Below are 11,300 nucleotides of genomic sequence, written 5' to 3' on the forward strand. Positions count from 1 at the left end.
ATAAATAAAGGTTGGAAGCTTTAAAAAAAAAAAGCCTTGCTGTGCAGCTAAATGGCACAGTGGATGGGCTCTTCCAGACACAGGAGGTCCTCGGTTCCAATATGACCTTAGGCACTATCTAGCTGTGTGACCCTGGGCAAGTCACAACCGCCATGGCCAGCTCTTCTGTCCCAAAACTGATATGACGGAAGGTAAGCGACTTTTTGTTGTTTTTTAATGTTAACTTAGCCTTTCATGACCCCGTCATTTCCCCTTGGTAAACCATTCTAAACCCTCTGCCTTAGTGGCCCATCTATTACCAGTACATCTTCTCTTCCTTCCTCCCCTACTCCGCTGAGAAGAGGAAGGGCTGTAAGCACTGCGACTCCTCCATCCACCATTAAGTCTTGATCCCTGGCTGCCCTCCCTCCCTGGGGCACTTACCTCAGCACCCTGGGATAGGAACAGCCACAGGAGAGTATTCCTCCCTGCAGCATGGCCTGAGGGCCTTCAGGGACTGGAAAGATGGCGCTGTACACCACTAGTCGGCCACCATCCTGTCTGGCACAAGATGGCCTCCTCATGTTCTTCGGAGCTCCCGATCATCCTCTTTCAGATCCAGACCGAGCCCTGTCCACAGCACAAATGGACGAGCCCTGTGGGCCGCCTTCCAACCCCGCGCCAGTTGGGACAGGAAACGTCCCAGCTTTCCTCCCGCTTCTTAGGCCAATTGCCGCCAAGGGAGCCCGCGCTGAATTCTGGGTCTTCATACAGCCAACTGTATATCAAAGGCAAGCGAGCATCCAAAGGAGCTCCCTATCGCCAGGGGACTATGGTTCTCGTGGGAGTTTTCTCTGGACATCCCTAGCCACAAGTCTCTTCCGGGAATTGTGCCTTGCTGGGTGCGGATGATCAGAAGGTACTAAAGTATTTTGTGGATCTTCGTCTGTCTGGGAATCATCGCTGGGGGAGATCGGGAAGGCCTAGTTTTGCCCTCACTCACTAAAGAGCTTTGAAAAGTCAACAAGAACAAGTTGGGATCTTGTATTGGATCCGTCCTTCCCAACGGAACAGCCGCCACTTGCTGCCTAGATGCTGGCAATAATCTGGCGAGCGACCTTGGACAGAGTCTCTCCTCCGGCTTCCCTCAGAAAGCAGCTAGGGTTATTTTTCTAAAATACAAGCCTGGCTGCATCCCTCCTCCTTGCCGAAGCCTTTCACCATCTGGTCCCGATCTACTTTTTCCCCTTGGTTGTGCGTTACTCTATAAAAATCTATTTTTCAGAAAAGTAACTTTTTTTTTTCTGCTCCACATACACGGAATTCCATTTCCTGTGTACATGCCATCGCCCTGGTTCAGTCTGGTGAGTAGATTCTGCTCTTCTCCTTTTCCCTCCTAGAATCTCTGGTTTCTATCAAGCTCCTTCCTTCCAGCTCCAACCTCGGAGCCAGAGATTTCCTGGGTGATTAGTTTCATTTTTTGGTACTCTTTCAATGCTAAAACTTGCCCAACCTCTTACAATTTTCTCCATTGAAGAAAGTCTTTGTGGCATACATGTGAGATTTCCAATCAATCTTTGGCTTCTTTTATTTCTTAATCCTGAACCATATTTTGCAATATTGGTTTTAAACCCCTCCCCGACAACCACCTTTTTCACTGAAATCTCCCATAGCACCAATATATAAGCAGACCATTTGTAGGATCATTTCACATTCTTCATGAAATGCCAAAATATCTTCATCTGCCAATGGATGTTGACTGGTGAACTGCCATTATTTTCATGATGGTCCTTTTGCTTATGTATTTCAAAGCAAGATAATTGAGCATCTCATGAAATGATGTTTCTTGTTTATATTTATATTTTCATTTATTTTTTAGTTTAGTCTATATTTGGGTACATGAACCAATTCCAACAACTCCCTGGTCTCTCCACGGAGAATCATTGAACAATCCTGTTTAATTGCAAAGTTTTTATATCACAAGAAAATAAAAATCAAGCTTTATGGTACCCAAGTGGATAGGGAACAATCCACTCGCCTGGAACTCTAGGTCATCTCTTCTCTTTTGTAAGTTAAATGAAGATCCTAGACTCTTTTCTGGCTTTAAATATATGACCCAATGATATTAATTGTAATAAGAAATTCTCCTCCTTACCATGACCGAAATACTGATAATTTATCTGTCTGGTGTGTCTGCTTGGGATAAGAGCCTGGAACAGTGACAAGTTTTGAAGATGAAAAAGACAAAAGAATCACAGAGATATATTGGGCAGGGTGCTTTGTTCCCTGGCCTGGGGATTCAAATTGGTGACTGATGAAATTTTACTGGGATGGGTTTCCAGGGTACTTCAGCCATGTACCATTTCAGCACTGAGGTTTCATGGACAAACAGGAACATAGGAAGATTCCAAAGCAAAGTATCCAGACACCCCTGCAGAGTTGGGAAGTATTAGAGGAAAGCCCTGATTCACTCCTGCCCCCTGGTCACTTGGCTACTACAGGGGAAAGATATTCAACAAAGGTATTCATTTGAGGGCGCCATATTGATTCAGCTCCCTGCCTCCAAATGGCGCCTGCCAGTCCAACTGTCAAGCTTCAAATCTCAGCTCCTTATAGTTTTTCATTTTTAGGGTACCAGTAAGCCACATCAACAGTCTTCATTTTATTCCTTGAGTCAATTAAGTCTCATGGACAGTTTCCCTACATTTTAAGGAAGAACTATCTCTCATAGAACCTTGGAATATTGCTTGATCCTGATTGTCTATGAAGCTTTGACCTTAAGCTGTACTCCATTTTGTAATCTGCTTGTGAATTTACTATATGTATGCAGCTTAAAGAAAACATTGAAATTCCTGATTAGCTCTCTTTCCAATCTGGTATTGAAGCTAGAAGATAGGAGAAAGATATGGATTGCATTTTAAATAGGCTCCTGATTTGGGGAAGGGATTTTCTGGAAATCAAAAGGAAAGTACAATCTGTGTCACATGCCTCTACTTATACTCTGATTTTACTCATCTAAATTGTAATCAAGAACTTAATTAAAGATGATAGATGAAGTAACACCAAGGGAAAGCCAATGAAAGGGAGTGGCCAAGTAGGCTGAGGTGTGAGACAGCAAAGGACATGTTAATTAAATGAGTCATGCTTCTAATAAGAAAGACTCAGAAGTGATGATGTGGCAGTGTGGGTGGGGCTGCCCTGTTCTTGATCCTGACTGCTTTCTTAAGAGGAGAATATATACTATCACAGACCTTCTTGTTATATAAACTTAGCCCCAGGATAGCTCTATGGGATCCCTTTTTCATTTATGCCCCAGTCCTGGTACATTTGGGAGTCATTATCTATGCAAATCCATAGCTTAAGGGGACCCACCATTGCTTCTTTTACCAGATTAAACCACTGAATTCAGAGCTAAGATAGGGAAACAAAGTAACTGGGTAAAATCAGGAAACTCAATCAGGTGTGCAAAGAGCTTTTTAGAAGAAGTGGCTTGCCCTGCTTATAAAAAAAAAACAAAATGATGCTAGCCTGCATTGGGGTAGAGTTTCCTCATCTGGAGTTTCCTTACAAGTATTATTTCCCCCATGTGACTTGCTCACAATCAATAACCTAGTTAGCAAGTGTCAGAATCAAGTTTTGAACCCAGATCTCCTGACTCCAAGTCCAGTGGTTTTTTCCTCCATTCGCTAAAGAAATGATGAAAGAAGAAATGAAAGAAGAAACAATAAATTGAATGTCAATAAATACAGTATTCAGTGAAAAAAGTTTGTGAAAAAAAATGGAAATCAAGGAAATTTGCCAGCCATCAACAAAAAAATGATTCAAAAAGGGAGAGGAAAACAGCAATCATCAAGGTTAAGGTTAAAAAAAAGAGAATTTTGTATATCTTTTGAAGATTTACACTTTACAAACATCTCATTTTGTTGTCACAAGAACCCTGGGAGAAAGATAAATAGATAAACAGACAGATAGATGGATAGATAGATTCATCTACTATTTATATTTTTATTTCTATATATAAAAATGTATATTTAAATCCTTTTCTTCTGTTTTAGAATCAACACTAAGTATGTAAGGCTTGGGTTCATTATCCATTAGGACTCTGTCTCAGATATATTGCTCACAATGGACAAGCTCTGTAGGTCATCCATCCAAAGCCACATTGAAATCTATACAATGGGGCAGGTTGGTGGCTCAGTGAGTAGAAAGCCAGGCCCAAGGGTCCTGGGTTCAAATTTGATCTCACTCAGATACTTCCTAGTTGGGTGAACCTGGGCAAGTCACTTAGCTCCCATTGCCTAGCCCTTACCACTCTTCTGCCTTAGAACTAATACACAGTCTTGATTCTGAGACAGAAGGAAGGCTTTAAAAAAAGAAAGAAGAGATATGCAGGCAATAAGCATCTATATGGATGGAAACTCCTCCGAGTTATTACAGGTGTCTTCTAGGGGTCTTGGTAGTATTCTAGAGATGGAAAAAATGGGTATATGATGAAAGCAGGAATATCTAGAGAATCTCGTCCATCCTCCACAGGGAATCCCTCTTTGACTTGGATTCTCCTACCTAGAAGCAAATGCCTTTGGTGAGCATAGCCCTCTAGCTCATGCCTCACCCGCCATTTGTTGTCAGAGGGCCCATGGAACAAGGCTACTTCCATTATTGCACCTCCGTGAAACTTGAATGATTCTGAAGTATGAGTGAGAGACGCCTTGTTGTTAAGACAGCTGGAAGGTAACAACTTGTTCTACCCAAGCAAATGGTTTCCTCCATTGATAATAAGCAACACTATATGATCATAGAGTTTTTACACCTTTCAGTTCATTGGAATATGGCTAAAAGGTGGTATGTACATATTTGTTCCAATCATATTTTACTTTTAAGCTTTTCCCTGTTTTAGAGGCAGACTGTGTAGTCTTGTGGGTCCTTTCAATGGCCAGGATGTCCTGCAATGAAAGTCTTCTCCAAGCTTTAGCATGCCTCAAAAAGGCACCAAAACCCTGGATGGAGCAGAGGAACAAGAAATAAAAGCTTAAGACCTGTTAATGGGAGGCATCCCTAATCAGAATTTTTTTTCATTATTTCCTTGATATTCTTGATCTTTTGTTACTCCAAAATGCATAAAATGTCTTTGCCCTACAAGATTATAGGAATCGGGTATTATTTTGGCATAGATAAAATGTCTAGAAATTAAACTACCAAGACAGGAACAGGATTATTTTGCTGGAAGAAATAGAGCTTCTATAAAGTAGTATGAGAACTATTCTGAGGTTATTCTAGATGGCTGTGTGGATGAAGATCCAGGCCTAGAGACCAGAGGGCCTGGGTTCAAATCTGGCCTCAGACACTTCCTAGCTGTGTGACCCTGGACAAGTCACTTAACCCTCATTGCCTAGCCCTTACTGCTCTTCTGCCTGGGAAACAATACACAGAATTGATTCTAAGATGGAAGGTAAAAAAGACCAAAAAACCAAAACTATTTGTCACTGATTTTTTCTTTTAAAGGAATAGGCAAATAAGACTTCAAAATGAATATAGTGGCCGAGGATTCAAAAAGCCCCAAAACATCAACTACTAGGGGAGGGACTCTTTGTTTTACTGGAGAAATTGGAAAGCAGTTCTAAGAGAAATACCTTTAAATAAATATCTTTATCCATATACCATTATAAACTTCAAATAGTCAAGTGATAAAATATGAAAGGTCATATTGTAGGAAAATTTAGAAGAGGATGAAAGGTTATATCTTTCACAATATGGTTAGTGAAAAATAATAATCAGATAGAAGTGATTATAAAATAAAATATAGAGAAATTTGATTATATGACATTAAGAAGGTTTTGCACTTGGGGGTAGCTTGGTGGTCCAAGGTTCAAACATGATCTTAGATACTTCCTAGTTGCGTGACCCTGGCCAAGTCACTTATAGCCCTTGCCACTCTTCTGCTTTGGAACCTATATATAGTATTGATTCTAAGATAGAAGGCAAGGGTTAAAGGGGGAGAGGGGGAGTTGCAGGAGAGGGATCAATTCAGCTAGAAAAAAACCCAAAAGAATGGGTTGGGAAAAAATCTTTATATCATTAATCTCCAATAAAAAATCTCACTTCTTAAATCTATAGGGATTTGACATAACAAGTCTTTCAGAAGATTTTTGAACCTTCCCCCAGTAGTTAAATAGAAAAGAGTCATTGTTCCACTTGGGTTTACCTATAGTGATAGGCTGAAAACTTCTGAACAATTATGAGCCTCATTTAGGAGGCTTTTCTCTGTTTCTGGGTTTGCTGCAATTAGCATAACATGGTCTGCCAAAAGGAACAGCTAAAGGACTTCACCTTTTTTTTGTTTTTCCCCAAAAAACCTTTACCTTCCAGTCTTAGAATGGATTTTAAGTATTGGTCCCAAGGCTGAAAAGCAGCTAAGAGCTAGGCAATGGGAGGTTAAGTGACTCGCCCAGGGTCATGCAGCTAGGAAGTATCTGAGGCCAGATTTAAAGGATTTTATCTTGAATAGAGAAACCCTCTTCCATTCTGACTGACTGTCCTAGACATCTTCTTTGGCAGTAACAAATGTCTCTGATAAGAATATGACTTCCCTGAGGGCAGCTGAATGATTCAGTGGATTGAGAGCCAGGCCTAGAGACAGGAGGTCCTGGGTTCAAATTTGACCTCAGATACTTCCCTGCTATGTGACCTTGAGCAAGTCACTTGACCCCCATTGCCTTAGTGTTGATTCTAAGAGGGAAGGTAAGGGTTTAAAAATAAAAGAATATTGGGGGCAGGATGGTGATCATTCAGCTGAGAAACAGCTAGGGACATTCAGCTGGTGGAGTCAGCTGAGATGGAGCTGGCCTGGTGTCTCTCTGAACACTAGAATCTTGCTTGGGACAAATCTTGTGGTGAGAGCCAGACGGGAGGTCCTGGGTTCCAATATGACCTCAGTCACATCCTAGCTGTGTGACCCTGGGCAAGTCACTTGACCCCCATTGCCTAGCCCTTACAGCTCCTCTCCCTTGGAACCAATACACAGTATTGATTCCAAGATGGAATGTAAGAGTTAAAAAAAAAAAAAGAATATTCACTCCTTACTTAATATTAAAAGAAAGCTACCAATCTGTGATAATCTGTTATCACATTTTTTCAAAGACTCTTATTTGATTTTGAAATATTTACTGAATAATGATTTTCAATGCCCTTAAAATTTTATTTGCCTTCAGCATGAACTTCCTCTGTGTAACTAGTCCCGCTGCTATCCTTCCTATCTTTGTTTTCTTTGCTTCTATTTCTACTTGCTCATCAGCCATGTAATCTAAGAATTCACATGCAGTAGCTTCACAGTCATTGATGGATACGTTTGTTATCGAAATCTTTACAGATCTTTTCCATTTTTCATTGTCTTCCTTCCAGTTTCATCCTTAAACACCCTTCAGTGATTTGACTTGGTTGGTTCTCTCCCCAAGCTTCCAGTAAATGTGTTTTTCCCTCTACTGCTTGTTCTTTTATGAGGTGATACTCTTCATAATCATTCCCTATCTTCTTCTGTAAAGTTATTAAGTAAGCCAGTTGTTGCCTCTGGCTGCTGTCTTTATCTGCTTGTAAAACATTGTAGTTCTTAATCCTTGTATGGTCTCTGATCCCTTGACTCATTCTTTTTTCTCCAGGTTCACCCTCTCACTCTGACTTTATTTGACTCCCTGCGCATGACTGGCCTCTCTGTTTCATTATCTGTTCTCCCAGAATTCCTTGCCTCTTTGATCTTCCTTCTTTCCCAATCTGTGCCTTCTCGTCCCTGGATAAATCATATGTTCTTAATTTCTTTACTCTTGCTCCTGAGCTGGCTTTTCTAGGGGAAAAAAAAATCACAAACCTGAACTGATTTCATCCACTACAGATTCATGGAATGTCTGCTAAACTATCCTTTTCTTCTATCCATGGATTCTTCATCTCTATTTATACCAAGAATGCAAGGCGGTCTCCCAAAAACAAGTCACACAATAAGATGTTAGTTCTTTAAACTAGGTGTGACTTAAAAGTCTCTGACCTTAAACTAGGAATAAAGCCTTTACCAAGAGGCAAACAGATAAAAAACTAGGGGACAGACACAGACATAACAGCAGACATAGAAAGCAAAAGAAGGCAACAAGCATAAAAAAAAAAAAGAGACAGACACAGAAACCAGAGAGATGAGGGTTTCAACAACTGAGATAGGATCTTAACCACAGAAAGGAATAAGATCAAGTCAACCAACATTTATTAAGTGGTTACCATACTCAGTGTTGGGAATACAAAAAGAAGGGGAGAAAAAGTGCCTGCTCTCAAGGAGCTGACACTAATGGGAGACGGTAGCACATAAAAGGAAGGTGGAAAGTCAGAGAAAGGATGGAGAAGAAGGTACCTGTGTAAGAGCATGGTGGAGAAAGAAATCAAGAAAATCAGGAATCAAGGAGTAAACATGGCAGACCTTGTATTTTTCTTTAAATGGAGGTTCTAGGTGGAACCGGCCCCTCAGAGGAAGGGGCCACAGTTTGAGAAGGCTGCTGGAACACACAGTGGAGAAAGAAGTCCAGAGAATCAGGAGACTCACTGACCACAAGGGTCCTTTCCAGCTCTAAGTTCATGATTTGGAATGAGTCAAATGCTCAGCCTCACTTGAACCTAGAGAGAAAACCACAGTATCAGCTATTCTATCTTCAGGGTCCCATTAAAGAAGTATCAACCCATCAAGGACCCATGAGTGCTAGGGAGCAAATTGCACTGATTTTTTTCACTAAGTCTTATGGAATAAATGAACACATAATAACTGACCTTATATAGTGCTTCACAGTTTGCATCAAATGTGGTCGTTCATGTATTGAGCAAGGATTATAGGCATTTCAGTCTCAAAGAGGTCAAAGAATGAAATAAAGGTCCCATTTTTCTTTTATTTTTTAAAATCCTTTTCTGTCAGTAACAACTCTTAAGGCAAAAAGGCAAGGGTTAGACAAATGGGATTAAGTGACTTGCCTAGGGTCATACAACTAAGAAATGTCTGAGACTAGATTTGAATCCAGGCCCTCCTGACTCCAGGCTTGGTGTTCTAGTATCCACTGAACCATCTAGGTGCCCCAAGGCTCCATTCTTCTTTAAAAACAAACAACAAAACCAAACCAGAAACCTTCTGTCTTAGAAGTGATACTATGACAGTTCCAGGGCCAAAGGATGAGAAGGGCTAAGCCATTGAGGTTAAGTGACTTGCCCAGGATCCCACAGCAAGGAACTGTCAGAGGTCACATTTGAACCCAAGACCCATCAGACTCTGGTCTCTAGCTCTCTAGCCACTGAGCCTCCTAGCTGCCCTGTCTCATTATTCATTTAAAAAACACACATAAAAAAAAAAAAACCATGATAGTACAGATAGTGCATTTGAGCTGTGTGTGTGTGTATATATATATATATTTAGTAGTCTCTCGGGGACTGAGAATGACGATTGTCTTTGTGCAGTTTCATCTATGGTGTACCCTCATGTGGCTTTGGAGTCCAAAGGCTGAGGCGCAGAGTCTGTGGCACATGGGGCCTGGGACGCCAGTTGTTACGGGAGGTGCGGCTGTGGCCTGGTGTCGGCGTTCACGTGCAGCGGCAAGATGTCGACGTCGCTCATCTTCAAAGGTGGTGGCGGCCTGGTTAATGTGGGTTCGCCAGCTGCTTCTGTCAGAGGCAGCGAGTTCTAGTTGCTTTGGTGTAATGCCAGCCCACTTCAAGTTGGACTTTAGCTGATCCTTGAATCTTCTCTTTGGCCGACCTTGTTTCCTGAGTCCAGCTGACAGTTCACCATAGAATACCTGTCTTGGTATTCGCTGTGGGTCCATGCGGAGGACGTGTCCAGACCATCGTAGCTGGGTTTTGAGCTGTGTAGAAACTCTATATGATGAAGATTGAAATCCCATTTTTATAGAGGCTCCAAGAAATGAAGTCACTTGCAGCAAAGGTAGAATTTGAACCCAGGTCTTCTCATCTCCTGCTCCAGTACTCTATCCAGAGAGGAGAATTGTTTGATGATCTCCGCAAATGAACAGAAGGTTATGTTTTTGTCAGGTTAAATAAAACCTCTTCCATATCTAACACCCAAATGTCTGAAGAACATCTAAGGACCTATCCAGGGAGAGATGTCGCCTCATTTCTTATATTCTCAGGAGAAACCCTGGGTAAGGGAAAAGGAATTACAGAAATGATTCCTGAGAGAGAAGCTTAAGGTGAAATCGGGTAATGAACAAGGCTCAAACTCCTTCTGCAAGGGGCCTTTCCAGGGTTTCTCTGCCCCCCCCCCATTCCCCAACACCCCCTTCCCACCCATGCTGCACACAGTACCCACGGGATCTCCCAGACTAGAATGTGAGCTCCATGGGGCCAATGACTGGTATCTCCAGGCCTTCCTTAACACCATAGTTAATACACAATAAATGGTAAATCAATTTAGTAAAATTCTTGTAGACTGGCTAACACTCTCCTCCAATCCTAATCCTCACTATGATTGTACCCAGCCTTCCCTTGGCTTAGAACCCTAGACTTGGAACAGGGAGTCATCTCAGAAGCCATCGAATCTGACCTTCCTCATCTTACACAGGAGGAAACTGAGGCTCACCCAGGGGGTCAGAGGTTGTGAACCCATGTTGTCTCTAACTCCAGGGCTCCAGAGTCAGAGCTTTAGTTCCCACATCCCCAGCAGGTGACCTGCCTCCTCCTTCATTAAGAGGGCTCAGGTCAACAGAGCTGAACTCCCTGAGTTGCCTTCCTCCATTCAGTAAACTTCTAATCATCATCATCATCATCTCTCACTGTCTCTCTCTCTCTCTGTGTTCCCTCCCCTCTCCCCTTCTTCCCTCCCTTTTTCTCTCCCTCTCTTTTCCCCCTCCTTTCTCTGTCTCTAACTTTGTCTCTCTCCTTTCCTCCCCCTCCCTCCTTTTTTCTCTCTTTCTCCTTTTCTCTCTTTCTTCTTCCTCTCTTTCTGACTTTGTCTCCTTCCCTCCCTCCCTCTTTTCTCTCCATTTTCCTCTCTCTTTTTACCTCTCCTCTCCTCTCTCCCTCTCCTTTCCTCCTCTCTTCCTCCCCATCTCTCCCTCTCCTCTCTTCTTTATCTCTCCTCTCCTTTCTATTTCCCTCTCTCCCTCCCCCCTCTCCCTCTCTCCTCTTTCCTTCCCCCCCTCTTTTCCTCTCTTCTTTCTCCCTCTCCTCTCCTTTCTATTTCTCTCCTTCCCTCCCTCCGTCCCTCTCTTTTTCTCCTCTCTCTCCCTCCCTCTCTTCTCTCTCTCCTTCCTTCACTGTGTCTCTCTCCCTGTCTCTCCCTGTCTCTCCTC

At 42.3% G+C, this 11,300-nt stretch overlaps 1 long non-coding RNA gene across 1 annotated transcript; it reads left to right on the forward strand.

Annotated features, from left to right (window-relative positions):
* The first annotated feature begins 95 nt into the window (after nucleotides 1-95).
* Nucleotides 96-5,038, forward strand: LOC130457120 (uncharacterized). Its single transcript, XR_008916156.1, has 2 exons — nucleotides 96-1,343; nucleotides 4,877-5,038. It is a non-coding gene; the product is annotated as an uncharacterized LOC130457120 (long non-coding RNA).
* The last annotated feature ends 6,262 nt before the right edge of the window (nucleotides 5,039-11,300 follow it).

Source organism: Monodelphis domestica, chromosome 2 (genome assembly GCF_027887165.1).
Source record: "Monodelphis domestica isolate mMonDom1 chromosome 2, mMonDom1.pri, whole genome shotgun sequence".
NCBI lineage: Eukaryota > Metazoa > Chordata > Mammalia > Didelphimorphia > Didelphidae > Monodelphis > Monodelphis domestica.